Source organism: Mustela lutreola, chromosome 4, assembly GCF_030435805.1.
Source record: "Mustela lutreola isolate mMusLut2 chromosome 4, mMusLut2.pri, whole genome shotgun sequence".
Classification (NCBI taxonomy): domain Eukaryota; kingdom Metazoa; phylum Chordata; class Mammalia; order Carnivora; family Mustelidae; genus Mustela; species Mustela lutreola.
In genome coordinates this window covers 25,701,119-25,721,057 of record NC_081293.1, presented here as the reverse complement: position 1 = coordinate 25,721,057, position 19,939 = coordinate 25,701,119, and the positions used below count along the sequence as shown (strand labels likewise).

General features: G+C 41.5%; 1 protein-coding gene across 4 annotated transcripts in view; it reads left to right on the top strand.

Annotated features, from left to right (window-relative positions):
• CNNM2 (cyclin and CBS domain divalent metal cation transport mediator 2) overlaps nt 1-19,939 on the top strand; it is a 147,029-nt gene that overhangs the window by 78,952 nt on the left and 48,138 nt on the right. The window contains exon 2 of one of the 4 annotated variants that reach the window (XR_009352474.1): nt 18,872-18,966. The exons of the other annotated variants lie outside the window; for them this stretch is intronic. The gene's annotated coding sequence lies outside the window, so the exon portion shown is untranslated. The remainder of the gene's footprint in view (nt 1-18,871; nt 18,967-19,939) is intronic. 4 annotated transcript variants of the gene reach the window in all.

The window sequence follows — 19,939 nt, the reverse complement described above, 5'->3', positions numbered from 1 at the left end:
TCTCTTGAGGTATTTGTTGTCACCCATTAGACACACCTGTGTCAGGCTTTGGAGTTGTACACAAACAGCAGGGATTCGGCTTTTTGTTTCTTTAACAAGAGAGGATCTCTTTGAACTTCACTATAAAGTTTATTTTAAAATCTTAATTTTCGGGCGCCTGGGTGGCTCAGTCTTTGGGTGTCTGCCTTTGGCTCAAGTCATGATCCCAGAGTCCGGGGATGGAGTCCCGCATCAGGCTCCCTGCTCATTGGGGAGCCTGCGTCTCCCTCTCCCAGTCCCCCTGTTTGTGTTCCCTCTCTCTCTGTAACAAATAAATAAAATCTTTAATAATAGGGTCACCTGGGTGGCTCAGTGGGTTGAGGCCTCTGCCTTCAGCTCAGGTCATGATCCTGGGGTCCTGGGATCGAGCCCCACATCGGGCTGTCTGCTCGGCGGGGAGCGCGCTTCCTCCTCTCTCTGCCTGCCTCTGCCTGCTTGTGATTTCTGTTTGTCAAATAAATAAATAAAATCTTTTAAAAAAATCTTTAATAATAATAAATAAAATCTTAAATGTTCAAAAATAATGATGGAACAGTTAGAAATTACAAAGAAACTACTTAAAAAATGTGTCAGAACATTTTGAAAGAAAAAGTAAGATAGTTAATCATAAGTATGTTTCTTTGTTTTAAAACAAAATTTAAAACTTTAATACTTCAATACTGTATTTAGGTAGGAATGTTCTTATATATTCTAGAAAATATATATTGCCAAATGTACAAAATATCCTCACTTTTTTTTTTTTTTTAAGTAGAGCTCCATGCCCAGTGTGAGGCTTGAACTCAGACCCTGAGATCAAGACATGAGCTGCCACCCAGGCGCCCCTCCTCACTTTGTTTTTTAAAGATTTTTATTTATGAGAGGAGTGAGTTCGAGTGCCCAGGAGTTGGGGGAGGGGCCGAAGGGGAGGGAGAATCTCTCAAGCCAGCTCTGTGCTGAGCTCTGGGGGAGGGCTTGATCCCATGACCCCGAGAACATGGCCTTAGCTGAAACCAAGAGCCAGATTCTTAACCAACTGAGCCACCCAGGTGCCCCTTCTTTTTTTTTTTTTTTTTTTTTTTTTTTTTTTTTTTAATATATATGGGAGCACCTGGCTGGCTCAGTTGGAGGAGCATGCAACTCTTGATCTCAGGGTCATGAGTTTGAGTCCCATGTTGGGTGCAGAGATAACTTAGTCTTAAAAATGTGAACTAAAACAACAACAACAACAACAACAAACTTTGGAAAGATAAACATAAAATATTAATTGTCTCTTGATAGTGGAATTAAACATGGTTTAAGGGGCGCCTGGGTGGTTCAGTGGGTTAAGCTGCTGCCTTCGGCTCAAGTCATGATCTCAGGGTCCTGGGATCGAGTCCCATATCGGGCTCTCTGCTCAGCAGGGAGCCTGCTTCCTCCTCTCTCTTTCTGCCTGCCTCTCTGCCTACTTGTGATCTCTCTCTGTCAAATAAATAAATAAAATATTAAAAAAAAAAAACACATGGTTTAAAACATGGTTTTCATTTTGTTTTCCATTTTTTTTAAGCAATGAACTTATATTTTTTGTAATTGAGTGAAAAACTATTTTCATTTTTAAAACTATAATAGTGACATAGCTTTGACCAGAGACTATATATCTTATGTCTTAACATCCAGTACAGCGCTTGGCACATGGAAAACACCTAGTTAATATTTGCACATACTTACAAAAGGTGTGGGTTGGTAGGTATCTCCTCTTTGCCAATAGCCACAGAATGCTTTTATTAAGCAAAGTAGAATAAGCTACTCTAAGCCAGAGAGGTTATGAAAAAGTGTGAGAATTAAATGAAGAGCCTACAAGGCGTAATTGACAAGTAAAAATAAATTTAAAAAGCGTATGCAAAAAAAACAACTAGTAAATGTTACTCTTTACTTTTTTGTTCTGTATAGGCAATATATTCACAGTATATAAAACTTGTAATGTGTATATAGTGAAATTCCTTTCTCTTGCTGCCAGTACGCTCTCTCTGGAGGCAACCAACACTACTTATACTCTTGTACATCTTTCCATAAACACACAAATGAGTGTTGTGTCCCTTTTCATTACATATGATATTGTGTTGTATGCGTGTTGCTATGCCTTGCTTTTTTTCCTCACAGTGTTTCTTAGAGTTTTGTATTGGTACGAAAAGAACATGCTCATGGTTTTCTTGTTGTATTCCAGTATTTATTGTGTGGATGTATCCTCATTGGTTTACCTTTCTATTTTTTTTAAAAGAATTATAAGAATTATAATTGTAAGTAAGAATTAAATAATGAAAGGGACGCCTGGGTGGCTCAGTTGGTTGAGTGTTTAGCTCTTGATCTCAGCTTCGGCCTTGATCTCAGGAGTGTGAGTTCAAGCCCTGCCCTGGGCTCTGTGGTGGGCATCGGGCCTACCTTAAAAAAATAAAATAAAATTCTAGAATAAGAACCTCTGAAAACAAGTGAGTACAAGTCCGTCAATCCAAACTGAGCTGAATGACTACCATGTGATACAGGTTATAGAATATCTCGTTGTAGTTGGGTTTTAAGAGAAGAAAACTTGTTACATCTATTTTTTAAAAAATCTTGAGTTGAACTGCAGAAAAATGGTTGAATTTATTTAACCTACAAGTCAAGCAGTGTACTGAAGTTCTGAAAACATTGGAGAATGTTCCAGAAAGGACTCAGTATTTAACCTTTCACTGTGATTCTTGCCAGTTTGGTATCATCTGGTGTTTTAAGAGTTTAGGACGTTTTTGGATAGGAGAGTTACTATAGCCTTTCTTCTTTTTCCTTCCCCATCTTTCTTCAAAGACAAGAAGAGAAATTCAATACGAAATAGTCTTTTCAGGCAGACTTTTCCATCTTTAGCTTGGAGTAGAAGAGCATTCTACAAAAGACCTTGCTAAATTATACAGACAGCGTAGTAAAACAATAATACAGATTTTGGAATCAGAACTAGAATTCAGGTCTGTCTCTATACTTCTTAGCTGTATAATCTCTGATCTTTAATTTCTTAATTTAGAAAAAGAGGACAGTAGTTCAGAAGGCCCTATTCTGTAAGAGGAAACTGTTTCGGGTAAGTTGGATCTTTGGAAGGGAGGACAGACGCCCAGGGAATGTTCATTAGTCTTTTTAAGTCTCTGTTTTGTGGCTTATAAAATGGGAGTTAATCTTTTTTTCATGGGGTTCTTGGATAATGAAATAAGATAAATAAACAGTGCCTGGCATGCACAGGCTCTCAGTAATTGTAAATTACTGTTACTATTACTGCAGTCATGTGATGTCTCTTGATGGAATTACGGCCTCTTTGGCCTTATTCAGTACTTGAAAGGTGCATCTGCTAACTTGGTGGGTAGACAAAACCTTTTGCTTTGAAAGGCTATTAGTAGAAGCAGGCACAGGGTGTACTCAATGGAGTGTGACTATGGGACACCAAGAAAGATTGGGGTCTGAAGTAACAGCCCCTTATCCAAGCAGAAAACAAGAGTCTGACGCAAGCAGTCCTTTCTAAATGGCTGTGAGTGGAACAACCTGCCAGGAAATTTTTCCATCTAGACTACTAGTAATTACCCCAAATGAGACTAAACTGGAACATGTAAGAGCAGTGGAAAATAAAAGGGTGCCCGTATTGAATGGGTTAAGACCATATTGTCCTTTAGTTCAGAAACAGATTTCGGTGGTTGGAAAAAGTTGAAGTAATTAATTCTGCAGGAAATTGTTAGATTAAATTTATTGGGGAGAAATCTCAAATTCTATATTGAATCTCTACTTCTGATCTAGGGTCTAGCTTTGGATCAGCAATCACTCCCCAATCCCAACTGAATTTCTCTTAATATAGTCTTGACCTTGAGGAACTCCTAGAAAAAGTTTTTTAAAAATTCCAAGAAACAGTATTTTTTTGCCTGAATAATTTTTTTTTCAAATTGGCCCTTTTATCTTTGCTCCTGCCATTTGCCATTGGGTCTCTTTATGTATTCCAGCTTGCAACCCATGACCTAATAGCTAGAATTTTAGATGAGTCGGTTAAATTCAGGCAGTATTTGAGTACCTGTTGGATATCTGGTAGTGTGCTAAATGCTAGGAATGATAGAGAAAAATAGGACATGTTCTTGTCCCCAGGGCATTCGTAGTCTTGTCAGGTGATCGCAGTCAATGATGATGATGGTAGGCATCAAAGCTAACATTTGTAGAGCAACTTAAAATCTGCATAACTTTAAGTGCTCTCTCTCTCTCTCTCTCTCTATATATATATATATATATATATATAAATTCTCCCAAGGGCTCTGATGCAAGTACTATTATTTGGTTTTACAGACAAAGACTTTGAGGCACAAAACTTCAGGGAGGTTGCCCAAAGTGAGTTAGCAGGGCAGGAATTCCTAAGCTGTCTGGTTCCGTTATGCCAGGCAGCCCTGAGAGCTACTTATGTTTTGGTCCAGCTTTAGCTTATTAAAATTAGGACTTCAAAAGCTTATTACTCTTCAAACTTTTACCCATACCTTGCAGATATTTTTAGTGGCTTTACTGTATTTTGTTAACTTTAAAAAGATTTGCTAGTTTTTCTATTTCTTTTTTTTTTAAAGATTTTATTTATTTATTTGACAGAGAGAAATCACAAGTAGTTGGAGAGGCAGGCAGAGAGAGAGAGAGGAGGAAGCAGGCTCCCTGCCAAGCAGAGAGCCCCATGCGGGACTCGATCCCAGGATCCTGAGATCATGACCTGAGCCAAAGGCAGCGGCTTAACCCACTGAGCCACCCAGGCGCCCCTCTTTTTTTTTTTTTTTAAGATTTTTTATTTATTTATTTGATAGAGAGAGATCACAAGTAGGCAGAGAGGCAGGCAGAGAAAGAGGGGGAAGCAGGCTCCCCGCCGAGCAGAGAGCCCGATGTGGGGCTCGATCCCAGGACCCCAAGATCATGACCCGAGCTAAAGCAGAGGCTTAAACCACTGAGCCACCCAGGCGCCCCAGATTTGCTAGTTTTTTAACCAGTGCCCAAATGATCTTAAATTTAACAGAAAACTCTATTAATGCCATTTATGACCTTGAGAAGAGTTCCTTAAACATTTCAAACTATACTTAGAGATATATCTAGTTTCTTTTTTTAAAATAAACTAGGTTGTTAGATAAACCTTTATTTATTTGACTGTGAGAGAGGGAACACAAGCAGGGGGAGCGGGAGTGGGAAAGGGAGAGGAAGCGGTCTTCCCCCTGAGCAGGGAGCGTCGTGCAGGGCTTGACCCCACAACCCTGGGATCATGACCAGACCCAAAGGCAGCTGCTTAACCACCTGAGCCACCCAGGTGCCCCAGTGTATCTGGTTTCTTCAAGTACTTCAAACTTCTAAGTTTTAGGGGTATGATTTTATTTAGTCTCAAGAATTTTGAACATTTTAGGAGCCTACACTAATGAGCATAAAGGTTATAAATGTTATTATTACATTTGTATAAATACGACTTACACAAAAATATTACTACTCTCTATTCATTCACGGGTCACAAATCTCTTTACCCAACCCAAATAGATAACTACCATTTCAAAATGACCGTAGGGTTCTAAGTTGGAAATACAGGTCTGGATCAGTAATTCTAGGCTGGGGAACCTGGGTGGCCCAGTGGGTTAGTGGGTTAAAGCCTCTGCCTTCGGCTCAGGTCATGATCCCCGGGTCCTGGGATCGAGCCCCACATTGGGCTCTCTGCTCAGCAGGGAGCCTGCTTCCCCCTCTCTGCCTGTCTCTCTGCCTACTTGTGATCTCTCTCTGTCAAATAAATAAATAAAATCTTAAAAAAAAATTCCAGGGGCGCCTGGGTGGCTCAGTGGGTTAAGCCGCTGCCTTCGGCTCAGGTCATGATCTCAGGGTCCTGGGATTGAGTCCCGCATCGGGCTCTCTGCTCAGCAGGGAGCCTGCTTCCCTCTCTCTCTCTCTGCCTGCCTCTCTGTCTACTGTGATCTCTCTCTGTCAAATAAATAAATAAAATCTTAAAAAAAAAAAATTCCAGGCTGGTTTTATTAGCCTCAACCCCTTTATAGTAATGGGACTGTTCAAGCCTGTGCCTCTTTCGGTATGTTGTACTAACCCGGTTTTGACCATAGCTGCTTTACCTGAGAGATGGCTGCGTTCTGTGGACCTCACCTGGGCTGCCTCGTGTCCTGTCTCATTTGCAGGGGTAGAGATTTGTCTGGTAGTCCTGTGTTATAATTTGAGTTGGCCGATACAGAACATTTTTTATAAATATTGTTGGAAAATGATATGCCCAGTAATCCTTTACCACAGACCATCTCTAGCACAAACAGTATCTTTGTGAGAATGAAGAGAAAGGTGTCTCTCTAGAGGAAACAATGAGGAAAAAGGCCTCAGGGCAGCTAGGTAAACCGGGCTGGATTTGAACTTCCCCTTGCCCTCCTCACCACAGGTACCGTATAGTTCAGAAGATTTCCCCCCTTTGGAGTACCATTAAGACTTAGGAATTTTGGGGTGCCTGTTGTTAAGCATCTGCCTTCGGCTTGGGTCATGATCCCAAGGTTCTGCAATCGAGCCCCGCATCAGGCTCCTTGCTCAGCGGGGAGCCTGCCTCCCCTTCTCCCACTCCCCCTGCTTGTTCTCTCTCTCTCTCTCTCTCTCTCTCTCAGGTAAGTAAATAAATAAATATTTTTTAAAAAGACTCGTGAATTTTCACAGAATGAATGGTTAAATTGTTATTTCGCCTTTTACACTGGCTCCTTTTTAAACTTTCTGGCAAAAACAGAATATTCCAGTTCCATCTTGATCCCCCCCCCTTTCCCTTGACTAGAATCTGATGTTCTCTCAGAAGCCAGTAGCTTTTGCCGCAGAGCAGTGTTAGAGGCTATGGCTAGGGTAGAGATTGGACGTTGTGTGAAGGTCTGTTGTGTTACTGCTACTGCTCGATAGTCCCGTCACTAGAAAGGGGTTTAGGTTGATAAAACTCTGAAAGATCTATCTTTATAGGGTCATGGTGTTTCCAGTTTTACTTTTTTAAGTCTTCGAAGTATTTCTCTAATTGAAAAGATTTTCCATCTGTTTCCTGTTCAGCTTTCTTTGTGTCTCCTACTTTCTGAGTCAACAGCTGTGTCTCCTCCATCCTCTACAAACCACATTTCCTTACCAACCTCGATGGGTGCTCCCAGGCCAAACTCGGTGGTTACATTAGGACTGTCTAAACGTCCTGTGATGTCATTGGATGCGTCCCTTCTTGGTACCTGCCACTTCAGCCAGGCTTTGTCTGTAATCCTTCTGCAGTCATGTTGCGTAAGGAAGACAGGCGACGAGCACCCAGTTGCCCACCTTCCCTTGCTTGTTCTTCTTGGGGTCCCCTTGCGTATCCACCTAACCAGGTCTCTCCTTTCCGCCCACTTTGCTAGTGTTTGCTGCTTCCCATTTATTTTCGCCATCCAAAAACTTGAATCTCACTGCACCATGATTTTTGTGTTTTGTTTTGTTTTGTGTTGTTTAGTAGAGTACTTTGTCAAATAATTTCATTTTCTGTTTTGGAAAATATTATTTTCTGTGTAGTCCTTTGTCGAATAATTTTATTTTCTGTTTCTGTTCCGGAAATTTTATTTTCTGTTTTGGAAATAATTTGATATTCAGATGAAAAATAATGGGTGAATCATAAAACACTTTTCTGTCCTTCAGGTTTTCTGTAAATCTGATATTAAGTTGCCTCAGTGGTGTAGGTATTCATGGGACTAAACTGTATGATGTTTTACTTCTTTATTTTTTTTTTAAGATTTTATTTATTTATTTGACAGACAGAGATCACAAGTAGGCAGAGAGGCAGGCAGAGAGAGAGCGGGAAGCAGGCTCCCCTCTTGAGCAGGGAGCCCAATGTAGGGCTCAATCCCAGGACCCTGGGATCATGGCCTGAGCCAACGGCAGAGGCTTTAACTCATGATGTTTTACTTCTTTTTTTTTTTTTTTTTTTTTTTTTTTTTTTATTTTTTTATTTTTTAAAGATTTTATTTATTTATTTGACAGAGAGAAATCACAAGTAGTCGGAGAGGCAGGCAGAGAGAGAGAGACGGAAGCAGGCTCCCTGCTGAGCAGAGAGCCCGATGCGGGACTCGATCCCAGGACCCTGAGACCATGACCCGAGCCGAAGGCAGCGGCCCAACCCACTGAGCCACCCAGGCGCCCTTACTTCTTAAAATGGGTGATAGGTACATGGATGAAGGTTTTATTTTCCTTTATACTTAGGTCTGAAATATTTTGGGTTTTTTGCTTTGCTTTGTTTTGTTTTTATAGCCTTGTTGTCTGAGTATCTTGATTTTTGGAGGGGTAGGATAAGATGGATCATTAGCCCTTAGTAGACAGATATGTGAATGTTCAGTCCGTGCTACTCAAAGAAGCTTAGGCCCCTGCTGTGTGCCAGTCCGTGTTCTAGGCATGGAGGCTATAGTGTCCCAAAGATCATATCCCTGCCTTCGTGCGTTCAGTAGCTTAAGTGGAGAACAGACTAAGCAGCTAAATAAGAAATACAGTATGGGCACCTGGGTGGCTCAGTGGGTTAAACCTCTGCTTTCAGCTCAAGTCATGATCTCCGGGTCCTGGGATCGAGCCCGGTATCGGGCTCTCTGCTCCATGGGGCTCTCTGCTCCGCCCCCCCTTGCCTGCTTCTCTGCCTACTTGTGATCTCTCTCTCTCTGTCAATTAAATAAATAAAATCATTTAAAAAAACAAACGAAAAGCAGTGAAATACAGTATCATATACTGGTAAGTGCTCCATGCAGCACAGAAAGAGGGCGTATGGACTGTGGTAGGGAGGAGCTGTTTAAGATAGGATGGGGCAGGGAAGGCCTCATAAGGAGGTGACATTTTAGTAGAGACCTGAAAGAGGTAGGAGAGTAAAGAAGCTGAAAATCTAGGGTAGAGTGGTAGAAGCAGGGAGAGCAGAGATCCCTGGACAGGAGTGTATTTGGCATATTTAAGGATCAGCATGACCTATCCCAAGAAAAGTAAGCCAGGCCAGGAATGGTCAGGGAATAAGGTCCCAAAGATGGGCAGGGATCTGTCAGGTCTTGCAGATTATGGTGAGATATTTGTTTCTACTCTAGGTATGACAGGGGAGTTTTTGGAGGATTTTGAGCAGGGGAGTGACCGTCTTTGTCTCTTTTTGAAGGATTACTTTGGTGACTCTGCAAGGAATTGGTCATAGAAAGCAAGAGTAAGGCAGAAAGGCCAGTTAGTAAGCCATTGTAGCAATTCGGATGAGAGAACATGGTGGATTGGGCCAAGGGGGTAGAGTGAGAGGATAAGGATAAGAAAGGATCAAATTCTGGATATTCTTCAGAGGTTTGGAAGGGAGAGAGATGTTAAGGATCAGGCCTAGGTTTTTGGTTTGAACAACTGAGTGAATGTTATTACATCCCTTACCTTGATAAAAGAGGAACAGACTTTGAGACTTATTTACAGCTTGATGAACTTGGTAGACATGCTGGTGGAGATGTTAAGGAGGCATTTGGATATGCAAATCTGGACTGCAGAGCAGTGATTGGGATAGACACAAGTAGGAGTCATCAGCTTATGATGATCCTGAAAAGTTTGAGACTAAATGGGATCATGGCTCACACGAGTTAGTGTCCAGGGAGAAGAGAAGAGATCTAAGAATGAAGATCAAGCGTCTCTGGCTTCAAGAGGTCACTGGAAAGAGAAGAATTAGCAAAAGGGAATGAGGGGGAATGGGCATGAAGGAGAAAAGCTAGGGAGGTGTGGTGGAAGCCAAGTGAAGAGATTGTTTCAAGAGAGAAGTGATCATGAAACAGAGGAGGGCTTAGAACTGATCATTGGATCAAACCAAATGAGAAGTCTTTGGAGATCTTCATGAGTGGTTTCATTGAACAGCACTGATTTAGAGCAACTTGAGGAAGAAATGGAGAAAATGGATGAAAACTGTTCTTTGAAGAGTTTTGCTGTGAAAAGAAGTAAAGAAATGGAGCGATAGCAGAAAAGAGGGGGGCTGGGAGAAGTTTTTTTGGTTTTAAAGGTAGGAAATAGTTCAGGCTTTTAATGTGATAATAGGAGTTGTCCAGTAGATAGAAGATAGGGAAAGCCCAGTGATGGAGGGGTCAGCCTTACCCCAGCATCACCTCTGTGGGCCTCCTCTAAATGCTGTAGAGGTGGCAGTCTGGGAAGGGTGATTTTACTAGGAGGAATTACCAAATGTTATATGAAAGATGAAACATTGGGAAGAACTGAAATGTCTAACAGCTGTGTAACAATTGTGTCTAATGGATGTATAACAATCATGGTACAACATAGAACTATTTAGCCACTAAAAATCATTATAAGGTTATACATTAATATGGAGACATTTTTAAAATGTCCAGTTAACATGCAGTGTAGTTTCAGGTGTACAATATAGTGATTCAACACTTCCATCCGTCACCCATCACCCATCCCGGCAAGTGCCCTCCTTACTCCCATCACCCATTTCACTCATCCCCCCCCACCCCCCATCCACCTCCCCCCCCTGGTAACCATCGGTTTGTTCTCTAGAGTTAAAAGTCTGTTTCTTGGTTTGTCTTTCTCTCTTTTTTTTTCCCCCTTGGTTATTTGTTTTCTTAAATTCCACATGTGAGTGAAATCATATGGTATTTGTCTTTTTCGGATTGACTTCTATTTCTTAGGAGGACAATTAGCATTGTTCTCTCTGGCTCCCTCCATGTTGTTGCAAATGGCAATATTTCATTCTTTTTGACAGTTGAATAATATTCTCACATGCGTGTGTGTATCTCACATCTTTTTTAAATTTTTTTTAATTTTTTTTAAAGACTTTATTTATTCATTTGGCAGGCAGAGATCACAAGTAAGCAGAGAGGCAGGCAGAGAGAGAGAGAGAGAGAGAGAGAGAGAGAGGAGGAAGCAGGCTCCCTGCTGAGCAGAGAGCCCGATGCGGGGCTCGATCCCAGGACCCTGGGATATGATCTGAGCTGAAGGCAGAGGCTTTAACCCACTGAGCCACCCAGGCGCCCCTGTATCTCACATCTGTATCCATTCATCTCTCAGTGGACACTTTGGCTGCTTCCATAATTTAGCTATTGCAGAAAATGTTGCTATAAACACAGAAATGCATGTATCCTTTGAAATAAGTGTTTTTGTATATTTTGGGTAAATATTAGAGAAAATAAGACATATGTGCAAAAGTATTTTTGTGGAAAAATGTAATACATACACTTTGGTAGAAAACAATGTCTAAAAGGTAAGATTATGGGTGATTTTTAATTCCTTCATTAGACTAATTGTATTCCAAATAACTTCATGTTTTCTCCAGTGAGTATATTATTATATCTTGTTTAGAAATCATTCTGAGTATGTCAGCGAGCTGAACCCATTTATATAAGTCATAACATATTTCTATATTTTGAGTTTTTAATCCATTTTGTTTCAAATTTTCTCTTGATTTTTGCTTTACCCTTTTCCTATCATCTATTGAACAAATCCATTATTTTCTTGTGTTGAAAGTTACACATTCTATTTTTTTAAAGGTTTGTTTAGTTATTATGAGAGAGAGAGCGTGTGCGTATGGTAGGGGAGGGACAAAACGAGAGGGAGAGGGAGAATCCTAAGCAGATCTCCTGCCAAACACAGAGCCTGACTTGGGGCTCATCCGACGACTCTGAGATCATGACATAGCCCAAATTGAGTTGGGTGGTTAACTGAGCCATCCAGGCATTGCTGTTTTTTATTCTTTGGTAGTTGTCCTTAGCTCCTAATTTGATAATATACATGCTTGTTTTTGTTTTTTAAAGATTTTATTAATTTTTGAGAAGCAAGAAGAGCACACGGGAGCAGCAGTGAGTGAGGGGGCAGAGGGAGAAGTAGGCTCCCTGAGCTGAAGGCAGAGGCTTAACTGACTGAGCCACCCAGGCATCCCATACTTGTGTTTTTCCTATTAAAAATCTTTTTCCAATTTTAAACCTTTAAATTTATGTATTGGCCCCGACATACTTCAAAAAGGACAAGAATCTTAGATGTTCTCCCCCCCCCCCACTACCCCCTTACCACCCTGTCCCCAGAAACCAATAAAAGTATTTTGATTTCGAAATAATTTCAATTCTGGAACTGCTGTGGATCCACTGGACCTTATTTAGACAATAGTAAACTTAATACATGATTTACTTACCCTTACTTGCCATTTTTCTAGTGTACTCCAAAATAGGTATTTCTTCTTTGTAGACTATTTCTGAGAAGCTGTCTGTGTGATAAAACTTCTGTATGTTTAAAACCTTGTATGCTTGAAATATCTTTATTTTACCCTTGTATTTCAATGGCAATTTAAGTATAAATTTTAAGTTTTGAAAGTTTTCCCCCCTCAAGGAGGGTTCTTTGAAAAGAACCATCAATTTCTTAGGACCAGCGTTGCCTTTGAGCCTTCTGGAGTCAGTCTGATTCTCGTTTATCCTTTATAAATGATTTACTTTTTCTAAAAATTCTTGGAGTTTTATTTTTTGTTCTTTCATTTCATCACACTGTAACTAGTTGCAAAACCCACCCCCAATTTTCTCTTGGCTCTTCGAATCCTTTCAATCCGAAGTCCTGCATCTCTGTCTAAATCTGGGACTTGTCGATTACTGTTTCGTGAGATACTCTCTCCTCCTGTCTCCCTTCCCATCGCCAGGCCTCCTATGACACAGCTGTAGTGACCCTTCCAGGGCAATCCTCTGCCGGTCCATGTTTCTTCACATCCTCCAGCTTTTGGTCCCTTCCTCCTGTCTTCTAGGAGAGTTTCTTAACCGAATCTTTTGCTGCATAGCCCAGCTCTTGGGTTCTTTATCTCCCCTCTGAGAATTCACATGCCAATAACTTGTACTCGGTTCTTATTTTAATGCCACTTGTTCTTGCTACAGGTTTCTAGGTATGATCCCTCTTTGAAGCTCTTTGCTAATCTGTTCTTTTCTGTACTGATCCATGAACTTGATTTTTGGCTGATATAGGTGGTTTGATTTGGTGGTTTGATTTGGTGGTTTTTCTCTGTAGCAGTTAAACCCCTGGGATAAGTTCATCCATTTGTCTATGAGTTCCTTTTTTTCTGGAGCATTAGTCATCTACTCTGTTAATGGCTGCCCGGTCTCCCGAGCCTGTGCCTCTGAGAGCAGTCTCTGATGATTAGCCATCCCCTGCCTTGGCTGTGAGAGTGGGTAGGAAGTGGAAGGTACACACCAGGCTTTGTAGTTGTTTGTACCTATATCCCCTTGAGCATGCCGCTCTACCGCTGCTGCCAGAGGGCTGTGAGTGGGGGCGATCTGGAGAGAGCATCACTGCTAAAGAAACTACTTGCCTACCCAAGCTTCTCCCGAGCACCTGGCTCAGGGCTAGTGAGGGCCTCATCTCCCAGCTGAAATCTGGGCCTTCTGCTGCCTAATGTTTTTCTCACAGCTTTTATGTTTCATTAACATGTCTAGAATCTCCAAAATCGTGTTGGAAGCCCATCCTAGCTTGCCATCTTGTCAAAATAGTGCATAACACTTAAAAAAAAAATCGGGAGGTTAAAAAGACTTGGAATGTGTATATACTCCTATTCCTATTTTTAAAATCATGACCTCTTGCACCGCAAAAAGCAGTTTAGCTTTCTAAATAGGATGATACATTTCACTTTTAGTGTTTTTATTTGAATACTTACTTTGAGCTTTGGGTTTGATTTTAAACCAGACAAGAAATATTTAACGTGTATCTTCTCTGTGTCGGGGACTGTTATCCAGCTTTGGGAGTACAGCAGTAGGCAAAACAGCTGAGAATCCCTGCCTTCATGGAGCTTTATAGAAGACAATAAACAAGACTAAATGCAAAATGTGTATTATCTCTTAGTGAGTTGGATTGAACATAGGTTGTGGTTTAGCTCAGCAAGTCCAAGGGAGCGAGAGGGACCTGGGAGCTTAGGGTCTCATTAAAATGGTGGACAGTGGAATGAACTAAAGCTAGATTGGGAGGGGAAAGTAGGTGTATGGGTGGTAGGCATGTTAGGTTAGAAGTGAGGCAAAGGACTGTTGGAATTGGGGTGCTAACAGGAGTGATGTGAATAGATGGGAAGAGGCTAGAGAACAGATGTTTGGAATTAAGATAACCGCAGGGTTGCAGTAATGATGAGTGACCAGTTCAAGGGAATGATCATGGAAGAAAGTGACTAAGTTAGATGGACAATAAGAACACTGGAGGAGAGTGACTTCCATTGGTGTCTGTCATTAAATAATGGGGACCACTTTTACTCTCCTTTTTTAAAAATTTTTATTTATTGGAGATAGAGGGTGAGATAAGAGAGCACTAGTGGGGTGGGGGTAGGGGGAGAGAGAGAAGCAGGCTCCCTGTTGAGCAAGGAGCTCCATGCAGGTCTTGATCCTAGGACCTTGGGTTCATGACCTAAGCCAAAGACGGGTGCTTAACCAACTGAGCCCCCGGGAGCCCCTACCCTTCTTCCTTAAACAAGTAGAAAACTATACGAGCTGTATTGAAATACCCATTTTCAGACAATGGACAACACGTAATACAGGAAAATGATCCCTGAGATTGCCCTAGCTTACTACCTGGAGGTCATAGTACAAGGAGGGGGAGCCTGAACAGGGCCTCACAGTCTCCGTGATGTGGGGACAAAGTTGAGATTTCAGGGAGGTCAGAGAGACAGGAATTCATTAGAATACTGGAAAACTTGAGCGAGCTCCAGAGATCTGCTGGGGGTCCTTCCGAGTCCCTTCAGTAGAGTACTAGTGAATGTACCTGCGTGAGGAAGCCACTCAAGGCTGATGAAAAATAGGGGGTGATCTTGGAGTCCTGGGCTGTTTGTGGTGACTGGCATAAAAGACATGATGGAATTAGTCCTGCTGGTTTCCAGGGAGAGAGTGGTGGAGAGCCTGTGAGTATCGTGTGGGGGACAGAGAACGTGAGCATCTTGCCAAAGCTCTAAGAGTTCTGGAGCTCCCACTTGACCTTGATGGAGGAGGTTGCAAGGGGATTGCCCTACTCCTAAGAGTTAAAATCCCCCCTTGACCTTTTGCCTCACTTGACTCCTGCCGATGGACCCATGAAGTCCTTTGGGGGATTGGACTCACCCTCTAAGAATCATGTTAATGTCATCCTTTTCCTAGGGACTTTTTTCTCTCCAGAAGTGTATTTCCCCCAGAAGAATACACCTAATTTATGGTTTCAAAACAGAATTCATTTAACAGAATGTGTTTTCCAGCAAATTGACTAGAAAATACTGGCCCCTTTCTTTTAAGAATTGCTTCCACTGTTTATATGTATCTATGTATATATGTGCATGTTTATTTTATGTATGTATATATTAGATATTTATTTTAGTACTAATTTCAGCCTAAAGAGAGTTGACTAAGGTCAATTCTTTCTAAAGGAGACTTTCCGAGGCCCAGTTAGAACACCACTCATCTCTGTGTTCCTGGACCCAAATACATAGAAGGCACTGAGTAAAGATTTGTTGAGTAAATGCATTTGAGGTAAAATGTGGCATTCAGAGTGATTGAAGCCTTTGTGTGTGTTTTGTTGTGGGGACTGAGGCCGCCAAGCTAGTGACTTACATGCGGACCTGTGAGACTGGGTCTCTGCCCGGCCAGCCAGGCTTGCTGAGGTGGACCGTTCTTACTGGGTTTGTGGGAGTTGACTGGAAATTCTTCTGTTAGGAGTGTCGGGAAGAGTGCCTGACTGGATACATGTCAGGGTAGTGGCTGAAAGTAAGAGAAGAGCAGAGCACTTTTAAGAACTCGTGTCCTAAAATTGAGATCTTTTCATTTATTTTTGGACCAAGTAATACATTCACGTTCTTCAAAACTTAGAAGGCTCAAAGCTGTCCAGTCGCCCCCTCCCACCCCTGTTGCCAGGTTGCCTGGCGAGCCATTGAGTTCCCCCTTCCTAGAGGCAGCCGTGGTGTGATGTCATAGACAATAAGCTGACCATTCAGATGGTGGATCAGGTTAGGAAATTAGAACGGGAGGTGCTTAGGGCGTTTGTCCTTGTTATCTACCGAGCATTGTGCTGAATATTTTCCATGTAAATTAATCTTTGTAACAATCCTTTGAAGAATTGTTTGCCTTTGTCTCTCATGGTTTATCTTCTCTGCTCAAACATCTTTCTGCTCCATCCTTGTCAGCCAGTTTTAACTTAGCCTCTTTGTTTTCTGCAGACCATCTTCTCCTCCCCTGTGACCGCTAAAATGTCCCTGTATTAGGATCTGGATCCAGTGGTGTGTTGGAAGTAGCTCCTGTCCGCTTGGAAGACTGATGGTCCTCTCGCTTCCCAGCTCTGTGCTCAGTGTCCTCCTGTTCGTAACTTGGAATCCATCATAGTAGGGATATTTGCACCATGGGAACTGGCCAGTGCTATAAGTCAGGGCCATTCTTTCCAGAATGTTGTTAAATGTTTATCAACATTTTGTTGTTAAATGTTTATCAACACACCACCGGATCCTCTCCCCTCTTTGTTGTTTAATGAGCCAGCTAAAGGTAACTGAAGGATGGAATTTTTAAAAACCACATAGACATACCCTAAGTAAATGATTTTTTTTTTAAAGTGTGCCATCAGTTGACAAACTTTAATACTTAGTTCATAAAAATGTTCAAAGATTAAAGAAAGTTGAAAAGCTAGTATAGTGACTGTTCGTATACCTGTTTCCTAGATTTGCTAGTTCTTAATGTTTTTTTCTTGAACTTCATCCTGAAATGGTGAGCATACTTCTAGGCAATCCTAATTCCATCGTCACTAAGGCATTTATAGTTCTCCACCATCATTTTTGTCCCCAGTTCCTACTCCTATTTTTCTAATTGTCAATTTCTAAAAATGTTATTTACAATGGTTTTGTTTTGTCTTAGATTTTACTTTTACATAATCTTGATAGCCATGTGGGGCTTGAACTCAGGACCCCAAGATCAAGAGTCTCATGCTCCACTGACTGAGCCAGCCAGGGACCCCTATTTATAGATTTTTATGACAAGGATTCAATCTAGATTTGTACGTTGGAATTGGTTGTTTTCGTATTTCTTTTAAGCTCGAATAACCGTCTTCTCCCAATCAGTGTTTTCCCTGACATTGACTGTTTTCAGCTTTTTCTAAGTTTCAAACGTGTACAAAAGGAGAAAAAACGGACGACGAACCACAATATACCCAACACTAATTCAGGGACTGTCAGAATTTTGCCACATTTGCCTCATTTATCTTGATTCTTCACTAGAAGATTTTAAAAACGAATTCAAGACATCCTTGTGTTCTCCTTCTCTCCCCCCCCCCCCCGCTAACTCTAAAAAATACATTTTCCTATGTAGCCAAGTTCGTTGTTACAGAACACCAAAGGGAATTAATAATGGCATTGACTTTTTAAAGAAATCAGGCTAGTTCTTTGGTAGTGTCCTCGATTTGGGGTTTCTATGATCGTTTCCTTGTGAGAACATTTCATTTCTCTATCCCATATTTCCCATACACTGGAGATTAGATTCCAGGTTTTGATTAAATACTTTAGGCAGGAATACTTTATAGAGGATGAAAAGTACTTAAGAGCTCATCGCATCAGGTACCCCATAAAGTCTGGTTTTCCACTCTTAATGAGGTTACATTTGATCACTTGACTAAGGTGGTGACTGCCAGTTGTCTCCATTGTATACATGGGCTTTCCTCTTTGAGATTAACAGCAATCCTTGGAGCAGTGCTTTGGCACCAAATGAATATTCTGTTCTCCATCAGCCTTTCCCTTAATGGTTTAAGCAGCCATTAATGTTCTTTGCCTGAGTCCATTTATTGCAGCAGGCACTGTTAAATAGGACTGTTCTTCTGATACGGATCCAAGGCATTTTCTTTTGGGTGTGGGTTCACGGGTTGGTGTTTCCTGTAATGGTGGACGAGCCCCATCTATACTTCATCTTCTCTTAATTCTCGATCTTCTCTGCACTTGAGTAGTCTTTTTAAGTGGATAAGCAATACAAGCATTTTCAAAGCTGTGCTAATGCAGACTCTTTCCAGGTTTTTCCTCATGTAATTCTCTTGGCCACGCATCATCATTCACTCTTGTTTTTTGAGGGTTTTTTTTCCCCCCTTAATTTTTTAATTTTATGTCCACTCCAGTTTTTTTTTTTTTTTTAAAGCAACCTGCTTTTGCTGATTCTTTCCAGAGGATTCGTCATAGTTGCCATAGAAACAACAACTCATTTTATGGTCCTCAGTTTCTGTAATTTTTAAGTTACATAGTTGTAGCATCAAGTAAGTACCGATGTCGCAAACAGGTTTGGGAGCAAAACTAACCAATTCTTCATAAACATTCTTGTTAATCTCTGGAAGTAGAGGATGTAGAGTACTAGTAGTAGCATACTAGCCGGAAGCATTCAGGGTGCTGGGGACCCCGTCAGTGTGCTTCCCAGGGAGAACGGAGTGAGTCCGTTAATCAGCAAGTTGTTGTGCGGAGGTCAACTTAAGAGAGCGTCGACCATGTAGTCATTTTACTTGCCTTGTCTTCCCCGCTAGACTTCCAGTTCCTTGGCAGTAAAGACTAGTCTTCTCTGGTGACTTCTGATCTCATCTTGGCAGTATCTTTGCAAACATCGGGGTTGGTGGGGTCATTGCGTGTAATGCGTCGATTTTTCCTCTTCTCGTTCCCTCAGTCTTTGAGTCTTCGCTCTGTGCCAGCTTCCTCGACTTTAATTGTGTATTGCAAGCCACCTGTGTTTATTATCGTTCCCGTTTCCTGACAAAGATGCAAAAAAAAAAAAAAAAATGTATGATGGTTTTGCTGCCGTGGTGCTATGCACAAAGCAAGAGGAGATGTTGAGGAAAATACAAAGTAGTTCCTTAGTTCTCTAATCTAGGGTTTAACCAATCCCAGGAACTGAAGTCTTCTGTTTCTTCACAGAGGAGATATGACAAAGGCAGTGGCTGTACAAGCTTCCTTCATGGGCCGCCCTCCCCACTGCCTCATCCAGTAAGCGGGAGCAACTACTTCTAGAGGTGAGAGGGGAGGGAAGACATCTCCGGAACCCATTTGATCCCCCCCAGCTGCAAAATTTTGGTTTTGAGAAACAGAGTGAACAGCCTGTAGAGTTACATTGAAGAACTTGAAGAAAAACCTGCAGAGGGTTGAATGCTCAGGTACTAGAAGTTATGCTCTTTGATAGAAGCCCATAACCTATATTTTAAAAGCTACTTGTAGCTGAATAATCCCAGTGATCCCAAGAGTCTGTTTCTGTAGCTATTAAAAGGTATTAAACAGGCACATCTGAGATAACTTGTAACTTCCAGAACCAGGAGAAAGTTTGTCAGTAACACACTCCTTATCATTCATCGATTCCTTACTATGTGCCAGGCACTGTGTTAAATGTTACATTTTTTAAAAAAGATCTTATTTACTTGAGAGAAAGAGAGAGTGAGAGAGCGCTTGAGAGGGGAGAAGGTCAGTGGGAGAAGCAGACTCCCTGTGGAGCTGGGAGCCCAATGCAGGACTTGATCCCACGACTCCAGGATCATGACCTGAGCCGAAGGCAGTTGCTTAATCAACTGAGCCACCCAGGTGCCCTAAATGTTACATTTTTATCATTCAGTTTTCAAAGTGAACTTAGGACTTCTCTCTATCTTGCACATGATTAGTCATACCAGAACCAGAAGATCCAAACCCAGATCTGTCCAATTTTAGTTTAAGACCCTGAAAGCACTAATGGGATTTGCTGGGGTCCCATTATCCACACTTGGACTCTAAAAATCTGTGACTTACAGGGAGGATCAGTGACCAAGGATGACCTAGGGATTCTGAAGTTTATGTCAGGAACCATGGTGATGTTCTTATTAGGCAGTTGTAGTATCTTCTCCCGGGCATGTTAAGGCATGTTTGTTGTCCTTTTTACTCAAGGGCACATCCCTTAGAAGGATGGTCTGTTTTTGAAGATACAGGCAAATGAATGTCGAGTTCTTTTGAACATTCATTCAG